This window comes from Macaca nemestrina, chromosome 3 (genome assembly GCF_043159975.1).
Source record: "Macaca nemestrina isolate mMacNem1 chromosome 3, mMacNem.hap1, whole genome shotgun sequence".
In the NCBI taxonomy this organism is placed as follows: domain Eukaryota; kingdom Metazoa; phylum Chordata; class Mammalia; order Primates; family Cercopithecidae; genus Macaca; species Macaca nemestrina.
In genome coordinates, this window is record NC_092127.1 from 7,421,461 (window position 1) to 7,445,385 (window position 23,925).

General features: G+C 39.8%; 1 protein-coding gene across 19 annotated transcripts in view; it reads right to left on the minus strand.

The window, feature by feature from the left end:
* The window catches only part of LOC105466614 (teneurin transmembrane protein 3), a 2,765,046-nt gene that overhangs the window by 483,045 nt on the left and 2,258,076 nt on the right, over positions 1-23,925 (minus strand). The window contains exon 1 of one of the 19 annotated variants that reach the window (XM_011715675.2): positions 10,467-10,482. The exons of the other annotated variants lie outside the window; for them this stretch is intronic. The gene's annotated coding sequence lies outside the window, so the exon portion shown is untranslated. Of the gene's footprint in view, positions 1-10,466; positions 10,483-23,925 lie in introns of those variants that run through there. 19 annotated transcript variants of the gene reach the window in all.

The following is a 23,925-nucleotide window of genomic DNA, read 5'->3' on the forward strand; positions in this document are numbered from 1 at the left end:
TACAGTGGCACAATCCCGGTTCCCTGCAACCTTTGCCTCCCAGGTTCAAGCAATTCTCCTGCCTCAGCCTCCTGAGTAGCTGGAATTACAGGCACACGCCACCACACCCAGCTAATTTTTGTATTTTTAGTAGAGACAGGGTTTCACAATGTTGGTGAGGCTAGTCTAGAACTCCTGACCTCAGGTGATCCACTTGCCTCGGCCTCTCAAAGTGCTGGGATTACAGGCGTGAGCCACTGTGCCCAGCCCCGAGAAGTTATTTCAGATGAATATTTACTGGATGACTACTATGTGTTAGTCTATCTTCTAGGTGCTGAGGACAAAGAGTGGATAAATGTTCCTGTCCTTATGAGGCATACATTTAGTCAGGGAAACAGGTACATTCTTTCTAACAGAGTGAATACATATGTCTAAGTTCCAGGGAAATTTTGTTTCCAAATCGTCTTGATCTTTTTGGAGGGAAGGCCCTATAGACTGAAAACTAAATGATCATTAAAAAGCTTTTCATTGATCAGAAAAATATAAATCGAGCATTTTTAGTAATAAAGATTCGGGATTTGAAGTCATTCTGAAAGTTTCATTTCTTGCCCTAAATTGACATCTATTTTAAAATAAGTGTTGCTATATATACACATATGTATGCATTTTGGTACTTTAAAACTGAACTGATTGAAGCAAGGGGAAATTGTTTTCTGCTCTGCTGCTGTTCTGCTTCCATTAGTTGGACTAGGTATTGACTGGCAAACTCTGCCAGCCAAATCGGATCCACCACCTGTTTTTGTAAATAAAGTTTTTCTGGAACACAGCCCTTGCATTTGTTGACGTATTGTCCTTGGCCATTTTCATGCTACAAAGACAGAGCTGAGTGGCTGCAACAGGACTGCAGTGGTTTGAATTGCGTATCCCGAAAAGGTAAACCTTAACTGAAATCTTAACTCCCAGTATCTGCCACTGTGATCTTATTTGAAAATGGAGTTTTACTTTTATTTCTGCAGATGTAATAAGGTTACAATGAGGTCATACTGGATTAGGGAGGGCCCTAAACGCAATGACTGGTGTCTTTATGAGAGACAGGAGAGGAAAATTTGGATACAGGCACACACAGACACATAGGAAGGAAGGCCAGGCGAAGACAGAGGCAGAGATGGGAGCAATGGCGCTGCCAGCCAAGGAGCACGAATGGCCGCCAGCAGCAAACGGAAGTCAGAAGAGAGGCGCGGAGCAGATCCTTCTCTGGACTGCAGAGGTGTGGCCCTTGACCTCACACTTTTGACCTCCAGAACTGAGAGATTAACTTCCTGTTGTTTTAAGCCACCAGGGTTGTGGTCATTTGTCACTGCAGCCACAGGAAACGAACACAGAGACCTGATGGCCTGCAAAGTCTAAACTATTTGCTATCTGGTCCTTTAGAGAAAACAGTGTGTAAACCTCTGATTTAAACCATCCATCTTTCCATTCTCTTTGTCTGTTTGGATTTTTTTTTTTTTTAGACGGAGCTTCACTCTTTCACCCAGGCTGGAGTGCACTGGTACAATCTCATTCACTGCAACCTCTGCCTCCCTGGTTGAAGTGATTCTCCCACCTCAGCCTCCCAAATAGCTGGGATTACAGGCGCGTGTCACCACACCCAGCTAATTTGTGTATTTTTAGTAGAGATGGGGTTTCATCATGTTGGCCAGGCTTGTCTCAAACTCCTGACGTCAGGTGATCTGCCCGCCTTGGCCTCCCAAAGTGTTGGGATTCACAGGCGTGAGCTGCAGCGTCTGGCCCCATTTCGATCTTTAAGGGCAAAAAGTATTCTCTCTACTGTATCATTTTCATGATACCATTTTATAATCTTGCAAATTGGATAATCAGTACATTCTTTAACATAGTAATCACAATTAAAGATGCAACTTTTGGCCGGGCGCGGTGGCTCAAGCCTGTAATCCCAGCACTTTGGGAGGCCGAGGCGGGCGGATCACAAGGTCAGGAGATCGAGACCACAGTGAAACCCCGTCTCTACTAAAAATACAAAAAATTAGCCGGGCGCGGTGGCGGGCGCCTGTAGTCCCAGCTACTCAGGAGGCTGAGGCAGGAGAATGGCGGGAACCCGGGAGGCGGAGCTTGCAGTGAGCCGAGATCGCGCCACTGCGCTCCAGCCTGGGCGACAGAGCGAGACTCCGTCTCAAAAAAAAAAAAAAAGGTGCAACTTTGCGGTAATATTTCTAAAGTTTATAAATCAATACCAACTAAATGTTAATACCTAGTAATGGAAAGATGATTTTAGGTATTCTTAAGCTTTCTAAAACATCTCTAGCATCAAATATCTGAGTTTTCTTTATTTGTGAAACAATTCTCCAGTGCCACAATACATCAAGATGTAGTATTTTATTATGCCGTCAAAGATCGAGGCAATTTGATCTTAGACTGCAAACAATAAAAAGTCCTTTGCATCTCTCTTTTCATTTTTGTACATAGTTCAGACTCTTCGAGGATTTAATCTACACTGTAATATTTGCAACTACTGATATGCTTCATTGATGGAAGTCAATGAGTTCAATATGACTTCAAAAGGCAGTTTTCTGTGTTATCTCTTCCACTCAAGGCTGAAGATGAGAAGGTTAAGAAATGCAGCTTAAGTAATGCCAAACTGTTAGAGCACTTTGATGGTGACTGCAGAGTCCTACGCAAGGAAGAGGGTCACTGTGTGCATTTTCAGCAAAAAGCATGTAATGAATATGACATTAGCAGCATCAGTGGGCAAAGCCTTTGAAAAATAAGGAAAGCCATTAGAAAGTTGACAAAAACAAACAGACAAAAAACAAAAAAACTTTTGATTGGCCAGGCTCAGTGTCTCACGCCTGTAATCCCAGCACTTTGAGAGGCTGAAGTGAGAGGACTGCTTGAGGCCAGGAGTTCAAGACCAGCCTGGGCAACACGGTGAGACCACATCACTACAAAAAAATTAAAAATCAGCTGGGCATGGTGGCACATGCCTGTAGTTCTAGCTACTCAGGAGGCTGAGACAGGAGGATCGCTTGAGCCCAGGACTTCAAGGCTACAGTGAGCCATGGGTCATGCCACTACACTCCAGCCCAGGCAACACAGTGAGACTCCGTCTCAAAAAAACAAAACAAATAAAAACTTCTGATTGAACTGACTACAGCAAATACACAACAATATCAAGCTGATTTGGTTAATTTTCATTAGCTCCTTGAAACGCACCTCAGTTACTGACCATAGCACTCCTCTGGAAATCACAGCTGGGCTTAAAGCAAGCTGGATTACTTGGTTATTTGTTTCTTCCCAACATTCAGTATGTGACTGAATGAATGAAAGGGCAGGCAATCCCTGCCTTATGGACACCAGACTTAGGGTGATCCTATCCTCTCTTTCAGATGTATTATTTAAATATATTTTGAAACCTGGCCAGAGAACTTAACGACATCTTTACATTGTTTTGTAACATGTTCCTAATCCTGACGAAATACTTTTTAATATCTTTAGAAAGTAACTTGATTTTAACTGTAATTTTTGTATCTTTAAAACCCTTGATGCCAATGATTACAATTTATCAAACAACCCTAACATCAATTGTAGTTCCAAAATTCCATAAGGTGGTATATATCTATGTAGAGACTGAAATATAAACAAATATCCAAATCCAAAAGATTAAATAACCTCTAGATCAAACTCACTCATGCTTCCACTTTTATCTGTTTTCTGTACCAATTACACATCCTTGAATGTTACCTTGGATATCTCTATATAGAGTGTCCTCCTATCTTTATTATAGTCTGGAAAAGTTCACGCCCAAAAGAACCAGACTTCAAAGAAACACTAATTTACACCAACACATTTTAGATTAAAGGTCTAAATTAAGTTCTTTGTACAGAGTACCAAAATTTTTTTGCCTTTTTTTATTCACAATTCATATTTTCACTAAGTTAGTATTTATGATTTATTACCAGTTATGTTAATTGAACAGTAAATATAACTTTGCATACCATAAGAATTTCAAAGCATTTCCTTTATTGAATAACTAAAATAATTGAGGAAATCAATTGCTTTTGTTCATTTTAGAAAAAATTATGTTTCCTGAGGCAAATTTATAAATCAAAGAATTGAAATAAGTACAAAAATAAAATCATATTATGATTTTTTTCTTCTAGAGCTAAATTCAAGCATAACTAGAATTTGAGCTTATAGTTTCAAGTAGTAGAACACAAGAGAATCTAACTATCATGTTAGTGGTAAAAAGTTGAAACACAAGGCCAGGCATGGTGGCTCATACCTGTAATTCCAGCACTTTAGGAGGCCAAGGCAGGAAGATTGCTTGAGCCCAGGAGTTTGGGACCAGCCTGATGAAACCCTGTCTCTATAAAAACCAAACCAAACAAAAACAAAACAAAAAAACAGGCACAGTGGCACATGCCTGTAGCCCCAGCTACTTGGGTGGCTGAGATGGGAGGATCTATTGAGCCTAGGATGTGGAGGCTGCAGTGAGCCATGACAGTGCCACCGCACTCCAGCCTAGGAGACAGAGTAAGACCCTATCTCAAAAAACACTCTACAAAGACTGTGAAAGGAAATACAGGCAAAAGGGAACCTACTATGAACATAAAATGTGAGACTTGCTGGGAAGATTCAGAGACAGAGAAAAATAAATATAATGAGCAGTGATTGAGGAGGTTAAAATTGGGCAGGTTGTTTCCTTTACACATGACAGTAAATAAAGAGAACTTTTGATAGCAATAATAAATAAGAAGCCACCTTTTGCTTCCAGCCAAGATTGCAATAACAAGAACTGGATTACCCTGCTATCTAAAACAATAACAACAAACAGACAAAATATCTGAAACCACAGTTTTCAAGCCATTGACATCAGTCAGTAAAGGACAGTTAAGCCTGAGAGATGAGAAACAGATAAGCTGTGCCGTGGATCACACTTGCTTACTGCCTTCAAAATTTCCAGACTGTAGCAGAGGAAGGGGGGCCCAGGAAGAGTCCAGAAGACTCTCTCAATTAGAGGTGAAGCTGAGCCCTGTAGAACAGGTGGTAAGAGTTTGCAGGACAAGTTGCTGGAGAAAAGAGAGCCACTTGGAGAAAGAATCCTGAAGATCTGCAAAGGGTCCCTCTGGGTTGTTCCACAGAGTACTGATCAACACAGGTGTGTGAGGAGACCACTGACGGGCAGAGAACGAATGATATGAAAGGACTATATCAGGGTATCTCAACCTCAGCACTACTCACCTTCTTGAAAGAAAAATTCCTTTTTTGTGAGAGTGGGGCATTTTGTAGTAGGATGTTGGGCAGTACTCCTAGCCTCTACCCACTAGATGCCAGTCACACCCTCAGTCATGACAATCAAAAATATTTCTAAGGCCGGGCGCGGTGGCTCAAGCCTGTAATCCCAGCACTTTGGGAGGCCGAGACGGGCGGATCACGAGGTCAGGAGATCGAGACCATCCTGGCTAACACGGTGAAACCCCGTCTCTACTAAAAAATACAAAAAAAAAAAAAAACTAGCTGGGCGAGGTGGCGGGCGCCTGTGGTCCCAGCTACTCGGGAGGCTGAGGCAGGAGAATGGCGTGAACCCGGGAGGCGGAGCTTGCAGTGAGCTGAGATCCGGCCACTGCACTCCAGCCCCGGCAACAGAGCAAGACTCCATCTCAAAAAAAAAAAAAAAATATTTCTAGATATTACCAAATGTCCCTGAGGGCAAAACTTTCCCTCTAAAGGACCACTGAATTATAGGTAAAGTAAGCATAGAGGGCTCACACAAGACCAAGAATAGTGTCTGTTTCCAGCAGCCAGATTGGGAAAATAAAATCATACTTCACTGGGCAATGTACTCAGAAAGGTCTTGCCTCAGTTGTGGGGAATAATTAGCAGTAAACTAAACACAGTTCTGGTTCTACCTAGCAAAACTTAAAAGCAAGACCAGGAAGGCTCTAACTGTTTCCAAGTAGCTTAACTGCACAACACCAAAGCTTAAGAATATTACAGAAATATAAAAATATCCATCATTCAACAAGATATAATCCACCATAGTTGACATCCAATCAAAAATTACCAGGCATGCAAAGAAGGAGGAAAATAATAAAGAGAAAAATTAATCAATTGAAACTACCCAGAAGTGATATTGATGTAAGAATTCACAGAGAAGGACATGAAAATGGTTATTGTAACTGTATTCCATACAATCAAAAAATTAGAGACATGGCATATATAAAAGGAAGACTAAAGTCAAACTTCAAGAGAAAAACTTCAATGTCTGAGATAAAAAATATACTGAATAGAATTAATGGCAGATTAGACACTGCAGAAGAAAAGAGTAGAGAACTCAAAATGGTAATAGAAACTACGCAAAATAAAGCACAGAAAAAGAATAGGTGGATAAATAAATAAATAAAACATCAGAAGGATACAGGACTACTTTAAGAGACCAATATACATGTGGTTGGAATCCCAGAAGAAGAAGACAAACAAAAGTGAACAGAAAAAAATGTGAAGAAATAGTAACTGAAGATGTTTCAAAATTGATGAATATTATAAACTTACAGATACCAGTAGTTCAACAAGCACCAAACACAAGAAATGTGAACAAAACTACACCAGGGCATTTGGTTATGATTAATTGTTCAAAACCAGTGATAAAGAGAAAATCTTAAAGGCAGACACAGGAAAAAGGCATATCACATACAGAGCTTCTCAAAGGAAATAATGTAAGCAAAATGACAGTAGAGAAACATCTTTAAAGTACTGAAAGAAAAAAAAAACTCACCCTAGAATTTTATATCCCATGAAAATATCTCTCAAAAATGAAGGTGAAATAAATACCTTTTTGGACATACAGAAGCTGATCATCAGCAGACTCTCATTACAAAAAATGTAAAGGAAGCCCTTCAGGCAAAATAAAAACAAAATCACATAGAAATATGTACCTACACAAAGGAATAAACAGTACTTGAAAATGGTAAGTATGTGGTTAAGTATGTAAGATATTTGTCTTACTATTTAAATCTTAAAAGACAGACAACTAAGCAATCATCATAGCAGTGTACTGTAGCATTTATAACATGTGTAAGTAAAATATATCACAATAATAGCATAAAGGAAGGGAGAGAACATACAGAAGTACACTATTACAAGGTATGTGAAGTTACCTAATATCACGTCAAGGTAGACAGTGTTATATTAAAGATATATAGTTTAAACCCTAAAGAAGGCACTGAAACAACAAAGCAAATAGTTATAACTAATAGTCACGAAAGGGATAACAGAGTTTTTAAAAATGGAAGCATAAAAATATACAATTAATCAAAAGAAGGTAGTAAAAGGGGAAAGTTGAACACAGAAAATATGGTACAAATCAAATGCAAATAGGAAGATGATAGACTTAAACTTAACTAGGTCAAAAATCACATTAAATATAAATGGTCTAAACACTCCACAAAATGCAGAGATTTTCAGATTGGATTTTTTTTTTTTTTTTTTTTTTTCAGTCTCACTCTGTCACCCAGGCTGGAGTGCAGTGACATGGTCTCGGTTCACTGCCAGCTCCACCTCTCAGGTTCATGCCATTCTCCTGCCTCAGCCTCCCGGGTAGCTGGGACTACAGGTGTCTGCCACCACGCCTGGCTAATTTTTTGTATTTTTAGTAGCGACGGGGTTTCACCATGTTAACCAGGATGCTTTTGATCTCCTGATCTTGTGATCTGCCTGCCTCGACCTCCCAAAGTGCTGGGATTACAGGTGTGAGCCACCGTGCCTGGCTAGATTGGATTATTTTTAAAGATTCAATTAGGTGCTGTTTCCAAGAAACACACTTAAATGTAATGACACAAATAGGTTAAAAGTAAACGAATGAAAAAAGAGAATTCTAACTCTATCAATAATCACATTAAATACAAATAATTTACACACACCAATTAAAAGGCAGAGATTGTCACATTGGATGAAAGAGCAAGACAAGACCAGATAGAGGAACACTGTGCAGTGATTCAAAAGAATGCAACTGATCTGTATGTATAGACCTGAAATTGTGCACAAAGCATAGTGATCATTAATTTCTTTACTTATTTATTTATCCTACATGTATAAATGCTACCAGTTGTCATGGTGACACGACACTGTGAGAAGCAATGGGAATGGAGGAATATACAACACATAGCCCCTGTGCTCTTTTAATCTGAAAAAGGAGACAGAAGTGAAATAAAATCAATTTATTTATAATTGTACAAATGAGACTTTTAGCTTAGGAAGATCTCTCTGGCTGAAGGATGGAAAATAGGGGAAAAGGGATGGAGTGGAGATTTAGAAAAATGGATGGCTATGAGAGATAGAGGTGGCATCAGCATGACTATGATGGGCTAAAACGAGGGTGAGGAAAAGCAAAGAGTTGAGAATGATACCAACTTTCTGGCTTGAGCAGCTGAGTGAAGAGGAAACTCTCCTGAGAGAGAGAAAACAGGAGGCCATCCCCTAAGCACTATTTAATACACATCCCCAACGTTTGCTTTTTTGTTTTCATTTAAAATATGTATTAAGCAGGTAAATTTTTTCCTTCTGGAAACTAGAAAATGCAGATAAGCCAAAATAAATTGCCCTCCTAGCCTTTTGGTGTTCACCTTTTCAGACATTTTCCATGCATATGCTGTATGTATATACGAACATGTGTGTATAGATATACATATATATTTAAAATGGATAATCTTGTAACCCATTTTTACTTAATATATGAACATTTTCATGTTGATAAAGATATGTCATTATTTTAAGTATAATGAATAGAAAGCTTATTGTTTTAAAATTCAAAACTACTCATCATGGTTTAATTGTTTTATCATAAATAAATGTAAATTTAGATAATAAAATATATAGAAATATACACAGTATATTTAGGAAATATATTAAAATAGCTACTGAATAACTGTGAATAGTGGAAGATTTTTAATTGGAAAATATATAGAACAGTGCCTTAGGCTATAAGAAAAGTGGCTTAACTCTCATCAATGCATTAAAATTTTTTTCAAAAATATTCCTATGTAGAAGGAAACAAAAACTGGAAATGATCAAAAAAGAAAAAAATAAAGATAATAAGGCTAATTTACATAGTAAAGTGAGAATATATTCTAGGATTTAAAAACAGAACAATTCACTTGCATGGTTTGAAAATAAAAGTGATTCTGTTTTTCCTTATAAAAATTATGGAAAGAATTTAATAGACACTAGTAATATATATTAATCCAGTTTTTTAGTTCGTGGTTGCAAACAGAGGAATAACTACAGGGTCATAATTTCTATACTTAGAATAGATGGGAAAAGTCACTCAAGGATCCAATATAGCTGAGCCAAATGCAGCATTCCAAGCTTGCAGACCTTTAGGGTAAAGTGTAAATAATACCTCTCAATTTGTCTGCCTGCCCGGATCCACCAATATCTATCATACCTATTTACACATTTCTATGATGGCTTAAATCAGACACCCTGAATATAGAGGCCACTACTTTTTTCAGCTGTGCTTCAGCATGAGCCAGGCCTTTGAAATTTTTGCCAGTAATAATATCTGGTTCAGAGGGAAAAGTAAGAAACACAATTATATGTCATGCAGATAATACTGTGGTACCCGAATGGCCTCAAACACACTAGGTAAAAAAACAACCAAATAGACACTTTGATATCACTCCAGATGTCTTATTCTGATTGCTCTAGGTCATTCCATCTTCAGCTAAACATGATCACATCAGTGGACGTGCCAGGCACAATCAAACACACAGTAATAATAATAATCTCTATTTATTCTATTTAATAACCTCAATTTATTAAACGCTTTTTCATGCTCGGTATTTTACACATTGCATTTCTAATCCTAACAGCAACACAGCAAGTTTGTGTTATTACCAGTTTTACAAATAAGGAACTAGGAGAACTAATAAAAATGTTCAAGTCATGCAACTAACTAGTAGTGTGGCTAGGCTGGGGTTCACACCCCCATATGGTGCTCTTCCATTTATTTCTTGGAAAAGTTGCCAAATGGTAAGACTTGTGTAGCATCAAGTCCAAATTCAAACCTATAGTTGTAATGAGAGAAAAGCAAGTTTTCTAGACGACTTACAGACAACTACAGCTTTCCATATTTTAAAAGTGCCTTAAAGATGGGTGTCCCTGGCCCAGTGATAGTTGGGAAGTCTGCATGCCCCTGGGGGAGCTTCTTCCATGAAGAGCTCATACGATTTTCCTAAGTGCTGGGCGTATTCCTCTCTTTCAGAGTGGACATAAAAGCTCCTTGATGAATTATTAATTTCAATCTTGATTACTTATTGAGTGCTTAAAATATGCCAGGTGCTTTACATATATGACCTCACTTAATCCTCACAACAACCTTGCTAAGTAAGAATTATAAACTCCATTTTTGCATGAGAGAACTGAGGACCAGAGACATTAACTGCCCCATCCAAGGTCACAGAGTCAGAAATTACCTGAGCAGAATTTGAACACATTTCAGTTTCATTCCAAATCTGTCCTCTTAACCACTGGACTGTACTTCCAAACCTTAGAACAAAGAGGAGATTTAAGAAAGAAAAATTGTAAAAAAAGAAAAAAAGAGAGAGAGAGATGACTGCACTGATTTTAACAAACTGTGTCAGGATGTCAACAGATCCAGTATTAACGAAGGCATTGAAGGTTGTCATATTGAAAATGCCATGATAATTACATTTGCAGAGATCACAGCTTTGGGGATGCAAAAATAAAAACCAAGTGAAATTCAACTCAGGAGTAAGAAAGGTGTAAAATTTAAGATCAAGAGGATAAAATCTACTGAAAACATGTTCAAGCTGCTTCTTCAGGGAAAAGACAATTAGAGAAGAACACGAATGACACCCTGGTGTGATATTATGTGTTTCAGAGGGCGACATGGTCACCATCCTCTTTGCTTGTCTCTCATCCTATGTGGTTCAGTTATCAAAGGAGAGAGGCTCTCTTCCATCACAGCCATGGTAGTTGTACTAATTTTGTTTTGTGGGCCAGGCACAGTGGCTCACGCCTGTAATCCCAGCACTTTGGGAAGCCAAGGCGGGCAGATCACTTGAGGTTGGGAGTTTGAGACCAGCCTGGCCAACGTGGTGAAACCCCATCTCTACTAAAAATACAAAAAACATTAGTTGGGCATGGTGACACACACCTGTAGTCCCAGCTACTCGGGAGGCTGAGGCAGGAGAATCGCTAGAACGCAGGAGATGGAGGTTGCAGTGAGCCAAGATTGTGCCACTGCACTGCAGCCTGGCCAACAGAGTGAGACTCTGTCTCAAAAAAACCCAAAAAACAAAAAAAGACCCGCTGTTTCGTGTATTTCCCTGAAAAAAAACATCCTTCCCCCACATGGAGACAAAGGTGTTCGGATGGAGCAGACCCCAGTCCTAGGGTCCAGGAACAGCCTGAACAGAATCTCAGTGATTGGTTAAGAATGAACATGTGACCAATGAGGTCAGTCCTGGGACATCTGGTAAAACTACGGGGAATGAGCCTACTCTTTTCATTAGAGTTGCTAAGGGGAAGATGTAAACTTGCAGCTTGTTCACATTTTTGCCATCATTTGGAGAAAGCCTGCCTCCTGGTCACTGAGGTCTATGTAGAAGAAACAGAACTCAGTGACTGACAGAAATAAATGATTCTGAGAGCTGGGTATGGTGGCACACACCTGTAATCCAAGCTACTTGGGAGGCTGAAGCAGGAGGATCACTTGAGCCCAGGAGTTCGAGACCAGCCTAGGCAACATAGTGAAATCCCATCGCAATTAAAAAAATATATAAGAATTAAAAAAAAAAAAAGAAATATGCTTCTGAAATAACAAGTTCTTACCCTGGATATTTCAGCCAAAAAAATCTATATCAATACAACTAAGAAGGAGATACAGAACAGGTTTTTTAATCAGACAAAACTATGTCTAAAGTCTAGCTCCACTCTACAATTGATGTGACATATGGCCTTGGACAGGTTACTTCAAGCTCTCCGAGGCTTAGTTTACTACCTTTAATTATCCAAAAGGCATATGACAATACCTTTATAATAGAGATATTATGAAGCTTAAATGAGATAAAGTTTTTTAAGGTACTTAGCACAGTTATTGGCACATAACATAATGAATACTTGATAAAGGGTGACTACCAGAATGACATCGAGAACATTGTCCAGTGTCTGAGAATAATGTCTGCTGTCATTAGGCTTAAACCTCAGTAATCTGGGGGAGCTGGTTTGGGAAAAATACACCAAAGCCCAGTCTATAAGGTTGAGAGCAAGGGATTATACCTCTGTTACGAAATTGCTATTTCGCTAAAATGTGTGAATAGAAATTGAGTTTTGAATTTTTATGAGCTTATTCAGAAGGGCTATGTCATCAAATGAGAAAAAAAATAGTTCCCACACCAATAATTTCAAAATGATTTCATGTCTAATGTTATCCAAATATTTATGTCTTGGTGGTAGAAAGCAGTAGGCAGACACTGGCTGGACTTTCAAGAGGAAAAATAAAACCGATTAGGAGTCTCCAGACTGAAGAACGCTGCTTGGCTTATTTTAGTAACAAAGGTGGAGACCTGGTAACTACCCCCAAGTATTTGGAGAATAAGGGATAACTGCAGTAATCCATGCCTCTGTTACCCACAGGCAAAATTACTATAATAAACATATACACTGTCTACTGCCCACCAGACAGTTCTCATCTTAGTCTGAAAAGCAGCAAACCAGCCAAACGGCACCTTCCTCACAGATCCCTGGAAAGTGGGAAATTCGCACTCAGCGATGCGAATGCAGGTGTCTCCGTCAACATAGCATCTGTCAGTGGACAGACGAATTCCCAAACCCCACTTCCTCCTTGAAGAAGGTAAGCTCTAGGGGACAGATCAGTTCCAGAGCAGATTCAGCGTCCCCAAAACCCTTTGGGTTCAGTCTGAGCGTCTGATTGGTCCCGAGAACTGAGGAGAGTCTCTGGGCTTGCGGTGGAGACAGCACGGGCTAGGTTGGTTCTGGACTCAGTATCGCTGTGTGTGGGAAACAGCCAGCCTGGCTAGCAGTGTGTGTGCTGACTCGGAGGATTCCATTCTCCAGAATATTTTTCTTCGTTGGTGTTTATTGTTTGTTTTTAAACACATTTTAATGCAACAGTATTGGGGAATATAAATATGCTTGACTAGGTATAGGCTCACATAGAAATATACTGTGTGGACTTGTCAAGTTCAGTCACACACCTTAAAGTGCATATGCACAATACAATCAAATTTTATGACTTTGCATAAATGCTGCCAAACAGTCAAGTAAAAATAGAAAACATGTATCCTATAGCTTTGTTGTTCTGGATTTCCTAGATGATTTATATCATAAAGACAAATACATGCATAGGTTGGGCACAGCGGCTCACACCTGCAATCCCAGAACATTAGGAGGCTGAGGCAGGAGGATCACTTGAGGCCAGGAGTTCAACACCAGCCTGGGCAATATAGTGAGGTCCCATCTCTACAAAACAAGTTTTTGTTTTGTTTTGTTTTGTTTTTTAATTAGCTGGTCATGGTGGCACATACCATCTGTAGGCCTAGCTACTCAGAAGGCTGGGGTGGAAGGATCACTTGAGCCCAGGAGTTCAAGGCTGCAGTGAGCTATGATTGCACCACTGCACTCCAGCCCGGGTGACAGAGTGAGACCCTGTCTCATTTTAAAAATCCCAAATATGTGCATAATTTATAAATTTAAAAAGTTTTCATGGGTCTGGTAGACAAGGCCCAACCCAGGCATCGGGTCACCTGCTGAGGGGGTTGGGGGCTCAATCCAACCTGTGCTTTCTGGTTGCCCAGATCGGCACCCCTAGGAGGGGGCTGTGTCTGCCCAAAGGAGGCACCTCCCAATAATGTACACGAAGGCTCTTGAGTAAGTGGGCTCATTAATTTTTTTCCATGCTGTTACTAGTGGTAGTTATAAACCACGGCAGAGAATTAAAATGGACCTAGTCAGTAGATAAAAATGTGGTCTTCTCAGATGTGTGCTGAAGTAGGATTCTTCCAGCGCTCTTCCTGACCACAAAAGGGGAGTGCAGGCAAGAATGTTCCAGCAGGCACAGAGAGCAAGGCAGTTTCCTTGGTTTCCCATTGACTGCCTGCCAAGTGGCGAAGCTGGACTTTTGCCACTGTATTTCATACCTTGGTGATGTATTCTAGACAATTGTTAAAAACCACACTTTCAAGGTAAGCTAGTAAATTGTGGCTACTCAATAAATATTAAACCACAACAACAATTTGGAGTAAGTCAATTTGGTCTACGTTTCCTCAAAGAGAGGCATTACTAAAATGCAATAGTCACTGTTGAGAAAATATGATCTAATTTTGCCCACTGTGGCTGTGCTGTAAAGTAGTTTAATTTGCTATTCATCTCTTTACAAAATAGTTCTGATATCAATTAATAGTTATAGCTATAATCCATATGTCAGGAGGATTTTAAATTTAATTTGGATGGAGCATTAAGGAAAGGACTCTAAATTCACGAAAATACCTTCCTCAGGTAAGTGCTACTCTCCATTTCCATCATTCTCCCAACTGGGTGTTGGCATTTTGTCCTAGTCTAGAGGCAGCCCTTCTAAGACAGGAGGTGTACTGTCTTAGTGCTCATATCATTTTTGGTCTCTTTACTTTCTAACTATGGCCCCCCCACCGTAGGGGGCCAATGAGCACAGATTACAATGATTATTTTGCATAATGGACACCTGTCACCCATGAACCGGACTGAGACCACAAAACTAATTTCGTGTGGGTCACCAACTAGTAATGATTGCTAGTTTTCATCAGTCCAGGCTGCATTCCTCTTCATCTGCCCCACTCTCGTCCCCCTTCACAATTATCATTATCCTGTATGTACAAGTGTGTAATGGTAATACCACTTTGGAAAGAAGAGATTGTGAATATGTATCGTATCAAGAGTTCCATATTATTTTTGGAAAATAGCCACATTTCATTGGATTATTTCTACAGTATGTAGTAGTAAACGTGTAATGTGGAATCTATTTTAATTGCTGTGATGTAAATGAGACTTTGGGGTCATGTTACAGAGTGTTAACTGAAAGATCCAGCTATGACTTTAGCATGCCTGCAGGCCTTTTAAATTGTTATGGGAAACTGCAGCATTCAATTGAGTAGTTTCAACACTGAGCTCCCCTAAGGCTTATTACAGTTTGGCAACATGATGCCAATTTCAACTAATGTACATAATGCCTTTTTCCTCTCATACTTTATCTACAGAACCTTTCTAGTACATACAGCTTGAAAATCATGAAACCCTAGGCAGATGAAGAGCATATTCTTGACACAATCTACCATTATGCTATTGGCAAGAGTCCTCAGATACTACAGGTTTCTGCTCAGATGGGGTTCAGAGCGCCAGGAGTATCAAAATATTGATCCAGTAATAATAATAAGCAATAAATGGGAAACGTTCAAATTATTATAATGTAATTTCCTATTAAAACATTTGGTTTTAAACTCTCCTTAAGAAATGCATCCAGGTAACTCAAAGATTCAAGTAGTAAACACCTATCTACTTATGATAATAACATACTTATAAAATGTATTATAATTTATAAACATTTTCACGTATGCTTTCATAGTAACTTGGCTGTACAAACCTGATTCAGAAGGTATCTTTCAGGCTGGATGTGGTGGCTCAGGCCTTTAATTCTAGCACTTTGGGAGGCTGAGTTGGGAGGATCACCTGAGCCCAGGAGATCAAGGTTGCAGGCTATGAGGGTGCCACTGCACTCCAGCCTGGGTGACAGAGAAAGACTCTGTCTCAAAAAAAAAAAAAAAGAAAAAAGAAAAAAAGAAAGAAACTATCTTTCAAATGTAAGTATGGCTTACTGTCATATCAGGGGGCAGAAGAGGAGGCCCTCTTTCTTCTCCTTGGGTGCATGAAGTACAGGTTTGTGTACCTTCCTGGTGCTGAACGGGAAAAGGTCAGCCAGACCCACCCCCTGACCAGACAGGGCCAGGCACCTCCAGCTCCTCCCATATGGACCGTGCTTCTGCCTTGCACACTTCCCGAATGGCTAGGGACATAGTCCCTTTGGTCAGATCTGCAGGATTTAGGGTGTTAATAACAACGGTGTAAGAAATTCTTTCCCTTCCACCATCACTAAACTGCATAAGAACATGCAGGATAGCAACGACTTCCTCCGAGGCCCTACACGAAAGGGGCTTCTGTGAAGTAAGCACCACGCATCACACTGGCATTGGGTATTGCTGCAAAGCCACATACACAGGACGCAGTCCAATCATTTACTACTCTGCAGGCAGTTACCCTTCCATCCAAGGCCAAGGCAGGAAGGCAGCAGAGAGCCACCGTGCAGAAGCAGAGGCGTGTAACCGGGAAAGAGACCCGGGACACACATCTGAAGGATCTAGTTTAAGAACTGTAGTGAAAGAGGATAAATGATGGCTAAAATGTCATAAAGTGAATACCATCAAAACGCAGATTCTGAATAATAACTCTCCTCCATGATCTGTGGATGGTTCACTGCAATAACATTTTTAGTCGATTACACCTAATTTTCTTGTTCAATAAATCCTCCAGCACAGCATTCATGGCCTACTTCGAAATACTAAACAGTTTGGTGGCATGTTGAAAGGAATAAAAGACTGAAAAAACAACACTGTTCAAAAAACAACACTGAAAAGCCACATCCAATTATAATGCAATTATTTTTACAGTAAATCAGCACCTTACAGTGTTGATAAAAAAACAAAAGCTGTCTTACTTGCTGGCCTTCAGAACTTGTTATTTGTTAACAATCTGTTCCTTTTTTTTTTTTTGTAGATGTGTTTGCTGCCTTGACCATGTCCTCTTTGATACTTCCAGAGCAAAAAGCTCACAGATTTCAGTAAATATGTCACAATTGCTGGAGTGGACCTGAGTCTAACCCTCAGTGGTAGCCAAAGATACCACGTTCACAAGCAGCAATGCTCAGCTTTCTGGAAATTAGACCTTACCATCCACCTGTGTCTTCCTGCTACAGGAATAAAAAGAGAGAAGACACTCATAGGTGGGAATTAAACAATGAGATCACTTGGACACAGGGTGGGGAACATCACACACCAGGGCCTGTGGTGAGGTGGGGGGAGGGGGGAGGGATAGCATTAGGAGATATACCTAATGTAAATGACGAGTTAATGGGTGCAGCACACCAACATGGCACATGTATACGTGTGTAACAAACCTGCACATTGTGCACATGTACCCTAGAACTTAAAGTATAATAAAAAAAAGAGAGAAGAAAAGAGGAGAGGGGAGAACAGAGGAGAAGAGGAAAGAGGAAGAAAGAAAAACCCCTCGACAAACTCCTATCACTGTAGTAGCACCTCTCATTCACGTGCAGCACATCAGTAAGCCGAGGCACAGTGGCGGCAAACCACTGGAGGATGATAAGGGATCTGTACAGCCCCACAAATCCCCTATCCATGCGAAACAGTTTTAAGCTGTGTCACTTCCGTTTCAGATTGCACACTCTGTTGGACACGACAGGTGAGAAGCAGGAGTGCTGATTGTAACTGAACTATTATTGTGCCATCATTTTCCACACCCTTCTCTGCTTCAAAATTCACGGTCACCCCAACAGAAAAACCTACTCCAGTGCTGCCTACCTTTGTGCCTTGTATACAATAGGTCTTCAATCATCGATATTTCCTGATCAATGTGAACTTTCATGAGACAATACAGCCAATTTTAATTAAAAAAAAAATCTTGGCTGGGCGCAGTGGCTCATGCCTGTAATCCCATTACTTTGGGAGGCCGAGGCAGGTGGATCATGAGGTCAGGAGATCAAGACCATCCCTGCTAACACAGTGAAACCCTGTCTCTACTAAAAATACAAAAAACTATCTGGGCATAGTGGTGCACACTTGTAATCTCAACTACTCGAGAGGCTGAGGCAGGAGAATCACTTGAACCTGGGAGGCAGAGGTTGCAGTGAGCCGAGATTGTGCTACTGCACTCCAGCCTGGGCAACAAAGCAAGACTCTGTCTCAAAAAAAAAAAAAAAAAAAAAAAATTACCTTGAAAGAGGAAAGATAATAGAGTATTGGAGTATTGTCTTCAGGGCATCTCCTACTTGCTACTAGATTTAATTCATTTTCTTTTGCTTTTTTTTTTTTTTTTTTACTTGCCAATACCCTATAGTCTTCATAGTCTATTTTAAGTTTTCCTCTCAAATACTGGAAATGTGATGATCTAGCAAAAATCTTATTCTAACAAAATCAGGCTATCACATTTCTATGTCTCCATGACTTTTATTACTGTAAAATTTCTGTCTTGAAAACATGATCGTTGAGCAGGATATTCTAATTATAACCACACAATAGAAAAACAAAAGAAGAAAGCTCCGAATTAAAAATTAAACCATTAAAATTAACACATACAATTAATCTGAGGATCCTACGCCCGTGTGGTGCCTAGAAAGTTGTCACATACAGACTTTAAAAAGTTGAATGTCCATAGCTAAAATGTATTGAGTACCACATTAAATGTCCATGTTACATGCCTTATCTCATTGAAATTCTACAACAAACTTAAAAGATTGGTTCTTTTAATAACTTGTATTTACACATAAGGAAATCTAGACTCAAGAGACATTAAGTCACCCCCTCACCAAGGTCCACACCTGTTAAGTAGACAGCTAGGGCTCAAAACCAGATATGTATGATGTAAAATTTATACACTGGACAATGACGGTGCGTTGACTCTCAGGGCAGGTATATACAGTTACACTGGATACAATGAAATGATGGGCCATGTCAATTCTTATGCTTTACCGTGAAAACTTTTAAAGCAAACATGATCATCCACCAACACAACAGAAATATGACTCTTATGTCGTAATATTGTTCAGTAGGGCTTTGGTAAAATTCTGATATCTGAAAGTGCGCAGTGGAGCAGTCAGTCAGTGGCACGTCCCAGCACAGTGACCAACATGTGAAATCACACAGTTGAGAAGGCCAATGCTCGAACATTAGAGCAAATGCAGATAATTTCAGCTATTAATGTCTATACTAAGTGGTGCTAAAAAGCATCTATCCTAATTTCAACAAGGTATGTTTAAATGCAAAACAAATTCTCCCTGGGGTTTATGACATACTTTATGAGAGAAACAGGTTTCATGAGTAAAATTAAGATAGGTTCCCATCACCGAGAATGCCGCAATTCCCATAACTAATCACCCATAAAACCTATTACAAACAAACACTAAGAAAAACTCAGAAAGCAGATAAAAGTGATGAAATTTCCACTTCGATGACTGATAAAGTGAGATGTATCAAAAATCAACTGAGCTGGAAAAATGACACACTGTGAAGAGGTGCTTAAGATGATATGTGGTCAGGATCTTCCATTAGTCAAAGTGATGGCTCTCAATACATGGATATTTCAGGACTTCATACCTGGAAGCTCAGTTCTTAATGACAGAAGTCTGTCTTCTCACATGGAAATGAGAAAGAATGCCTCCAAAGCCAGCACTCTAAAGGAAAAATGACTGTCAGATGAACAGCTCTCATTCTGAATGTTAAGAAAGCCGTCACTATCCTTCCATTTTAGAATTAGATAAAATACAAATTTATCACACGCTCCTTAAATATTGTTTTCTGAAGCAGTTTCTTGGCTTCAAGTTTTATATCTTCTGTTATCATTATTTTGGGCCGACCATTATGAGATTCTTCTATTCAACTTAAAAAAAAAGACATTTAATTTTGTTAGAGGAAGAGATGACCAAATATCCTATGCTACATGTCTTACTTTTAAACCGGTTAAAACACAGACTCTCAGCGAAGTAGACCTGTCTGTTGAACACTGGTGGATGCTTCATAAAAGTTTGCTAAATAAATACATGACTGAAAGAGTGACCCAAAAAGAATCAGCCACAGGGAACCCCAGCTTTCTGTCCAGGTCGCAGAAGCATCTTTAACATGACTTTCACCTTCCATAGGCATCTACATAAAATGAAATACTAACCTTCCTTGACGGAGGAAAGAGTACTTACATCACACACATGAGAACAGGTGGGGTGGGACGTGACAATGGGAAAAGGCCAAGGGAGACAATCTGTGGGCAAATTCAAAGAAAGCTTCCTTTTTGTTTTCTGGATGGATTTTCTTCTTTTAAAAGTTTTTGGCAAAAAAATCATTTTTTTCCCAGTAAAAACAGTTAATCCAGACACTCTAATTGGCTAGCACAGTTGATAAAACACCATATCAGTCTTTAAAAGAAAATTATATCAGTCACGTGAGTCCTTTTAGGCCAGACTCTTTTTCCCACTATATGGAAACCAGAAGTCACCTGAGTGTGTCCCGAGGAAGCACAGTGACTGAAGCTTGCCCTTCTGCAGAACTGGATCGCTGACTGTTTATCCTCCTCAGTATAGGCCCCCGGATTCCCTGTCTTTACAGTTGTGTGCCACACTTATTCCCAGTGCTATAGTGCAGCCAGGTTATCACTGAAAAGGCAAATTGCCTTTTATGGCTGAATATGCTCAACTTCCTCTTCCCAGTGTATTCATTCTGTCACTTCAAAAGAAGCATCATTAAAACACAAACACCAAAAACTGTGTCATCCGCAGAAAGCCAGTGGTACGTTCTATTGTAGACAGTGTCACAAGAGGCTTCTCTCCTCTGACACACCTAGGAGTGGGAATTTTCAAGATGCGCTTAAATGTGCGTTTCTTTTTCATTTAATTGATTATTCATGAGTTTAAAATAATTTAAAAAAATCTGAAATTGACAGTAATATTTTTCTTGATAACCTCAATTAACTTCAGCCTCTCTTCTAAATCTCATCACACTACCTGTCAAAACTGTAGCTTGTGCTGAATGGGGGGAGGAAGTGGATGGAATAAAAGCTAATAATATGGGGAAAATATATGATTTTTATCAATATGATTTTAAAAGAAAAATGGTTTCATACAGGCAAGCTCAGACAAATTTAAAGTTCAGTTGCATTTTTAAGTAAAGGAAGGAAAAAATTTCAGGGGCACATAGAGGGGTGATGGAACAGTGTAAGCTTTGGTTGGCATATGTTTGACTCTATCTGACTGCAAAGGTCCTGCCAAAGTAAAGAGTTTTTATGAAAGTCAAAGGAAATATAGGAAACGGTGAAAGGAAACATGTATATACCTTTTTAATCATCCTCGCTACTGAGGCTTAATACACACAAGATGCAGCCCTCTTCATTTTTCTTTCAAAGGTATATTTTATTTTTCTTTATAAAGGAGAGCTTTAAAATTCAAAAGCGACAGAAAACTGATGAATAAATAAAACACTTTTTTACAAAATAAATCATAGGCTGGAAATACCAGGCTAAGAGAGGTCAAAGGTCATTTCAGCACAAAATGAAGTCAATTATTTTGTAATTCATCATTAAATAGAATTGTGTATAAAATGGAAAGTCCATCATCATGTTTCCACCCTTTTTCAAAATCTCACTGTTTTTGTGGAAGTCTAGGGAGAGCCTGTGGATTGCGGAGAAGCCTTGGACTTCCAACCACCATGCCTGCAGAATGGAAGCTCTGGAAGCTATGGACAGCAAATATGCCAAACGAGCCAGAGAATTCTACAGCTGAGAAGGTAAAATATCAAGTCTCGTTTGGTGTGGAGACACACAGCACTTCAATTAAAGACTGTAAAATTAATAATAGCAAGTGTAGACCGCAGAACACTGATCTCTGCTTCACTGGAGTGGATCCCTACCTCCCGTCCCTAAGGCCAAAGGTAGGCACAAGCCATCACTAGGTGTCCACTCGAGTCAGTGACAAAATCCTCCAAGAGTTTAACTCGACAGTCAGACCTGTGACCTGGCAACATGTACCCAACATCTTAATGTGAAAATGTGGGACATCCGATCCCATAATTCAACATATAGAAAAGAACAAGTCAAGGTAATTTCTGTCCCCTTTTCAACTGTATGGACTGAGAGGCCAATTGTCACGTTCAGTAGAGGTTCCCTCCCTCCCTCCCTCCTTCCCTTCCTTCCTCTCTTCCTGTTTCCTTTCCTTCTTTTCTTCTTCCCTTGCTTCTTTCATGAAGAAAATGATTCTCATAAATAATGATCTACTTGAGCTGAGTGCAGTGGCTCACGCCTATAATCCCAGCACTTTGGGAGGCAGAGGTGGGTGCACTTGAGGTCAGGAGTTCAAGACCAGCCTGGCCAACATGGTGAAACCTCGTCTCTACTAAAAATACAGAAATTAGCCAGGTGTGGTTGTGGGCACCTGTAATCCCAGCTACTCGAGCGAGGCTGAGGCACGAGAATCGCTTGAACCCGGGAGGCCGAGGCTGCATTAAGCCAAGATTGCGCTACTGCACTCCAGCCTGGGCAACAGAGTGGGACTCCATCTCAAAAGGAAAAAAAAAAAAAAAAAGAGATCTACTTGAATACAGCAGGTCTTTTCTTCTGTTCATATACAAATGGGAAATAACCACCCTGCCTGTGCTGTAATGGAAGGCACACCCTAATAGCACACTGGGGCCTGGCTTTTCCTAACCCTTCCCTGCCTCCCCTGTCTTTGGCATCCTCGACCATCAGTCACTTTTCAATCACGTGAGCTCAGCAGATAATTTAACTTACTTGTCCCATCTCTACAATGGGGGATAATAACACCTTGCCTTGCCTTTCTGGAAGTAAAGGGTTGTTCCAAATTATCCCAAGGTGCCGGCTAACTCTAAGATCTGTAATTTAGAGATTTCTCAAAGACAGTGTTCCTTCCTAATTTCTGTGACCCTGATGCACAGTGAAAAGTCAACCTTCCTGTGTAACATGAGCAAGATAAGCAGTATTCTGTGGCACCTTCTGTTTTCCCTTTAAAAACATTTTTATTGTTTCCTTATCTGGTTCTATGAAATAATTTCCGAATCTATATTCTTCCATTAGAGGAGCAAAGGCTTTCTTTTCCTTCCCCCACTTGCTCCATATTGATTCAATGAAATTTTAAGAGTTTGTAAAGTCTTACTTTAGCATTTCAGAAAGTGGCCAATCAGAAAGACTGTTTGAATTATAAATCTGGTTTTACAAAGAGATGGACGTATGCCCCTGCTTGAATCTGTTTCTCATTTTTCAACAAAGTGGATATTAATAATACTAGGAGAAACTAGTGCAATTGAGAATTTGTTACAGATTATTAGATAATCTGGTGTTTTTAATGTCACATTATTCTTTCAGTCCTGAGCCCCAGCCAGTGGTTTCACACCTCTCCTACTTCTGAGTGATTGAGAAGCTTCATTTCTTAATCTCCAAAAGCTTATTCTGCAGTGGCCAGTCCATTACCTCATTACCTGTTTTTTGTTTTTGTTTTTTTTGTTTGTTTGTTTTGAGAAGGAGTCTCACTGTTGACCAAGCCTGAAATGCAGTGGTATGATCTCGGCTCACTGCAACCTCTGCCTCCTAGGTTCAAGCGAGGTTCAAGCCATCCTCCCACTTCAGCCTCCCAAGTAGCTGGGATTACAGACGGGCACCATCACGCCCAGCTAATTTTTATATTTTTGGTAGAGATGGGGTTTCACCATGTTGGTCAGGCTGTTCTCAAACTCCTGACCTTAGGTGATCCACCCGCCTCAGCTTCTCAAAGTGCTGGGATTACGGGGCAAAAGCCACCATGCCCAATCCCATTACCTCTTTATTTAATGTGCTTCAATTGTTGAGTGTCATTTTCTCCAATCTTCACTTTGATATAGTTCTTCCTTTCAAGTACTTAATTCCCATATATGCTTTTCTACCTTAGTACTTAATTCCAAGACTGCACTTTCCCAAACAATCTTTAAGTCTTCCAATCTGAGGTCCATTTTAATGTAATGTTTTACTGAAAGTTTCCTCTCTGCTTATAATCAATTTCCTTTTAACAACAGAGTAAAAGCCAACATGTGAATATAC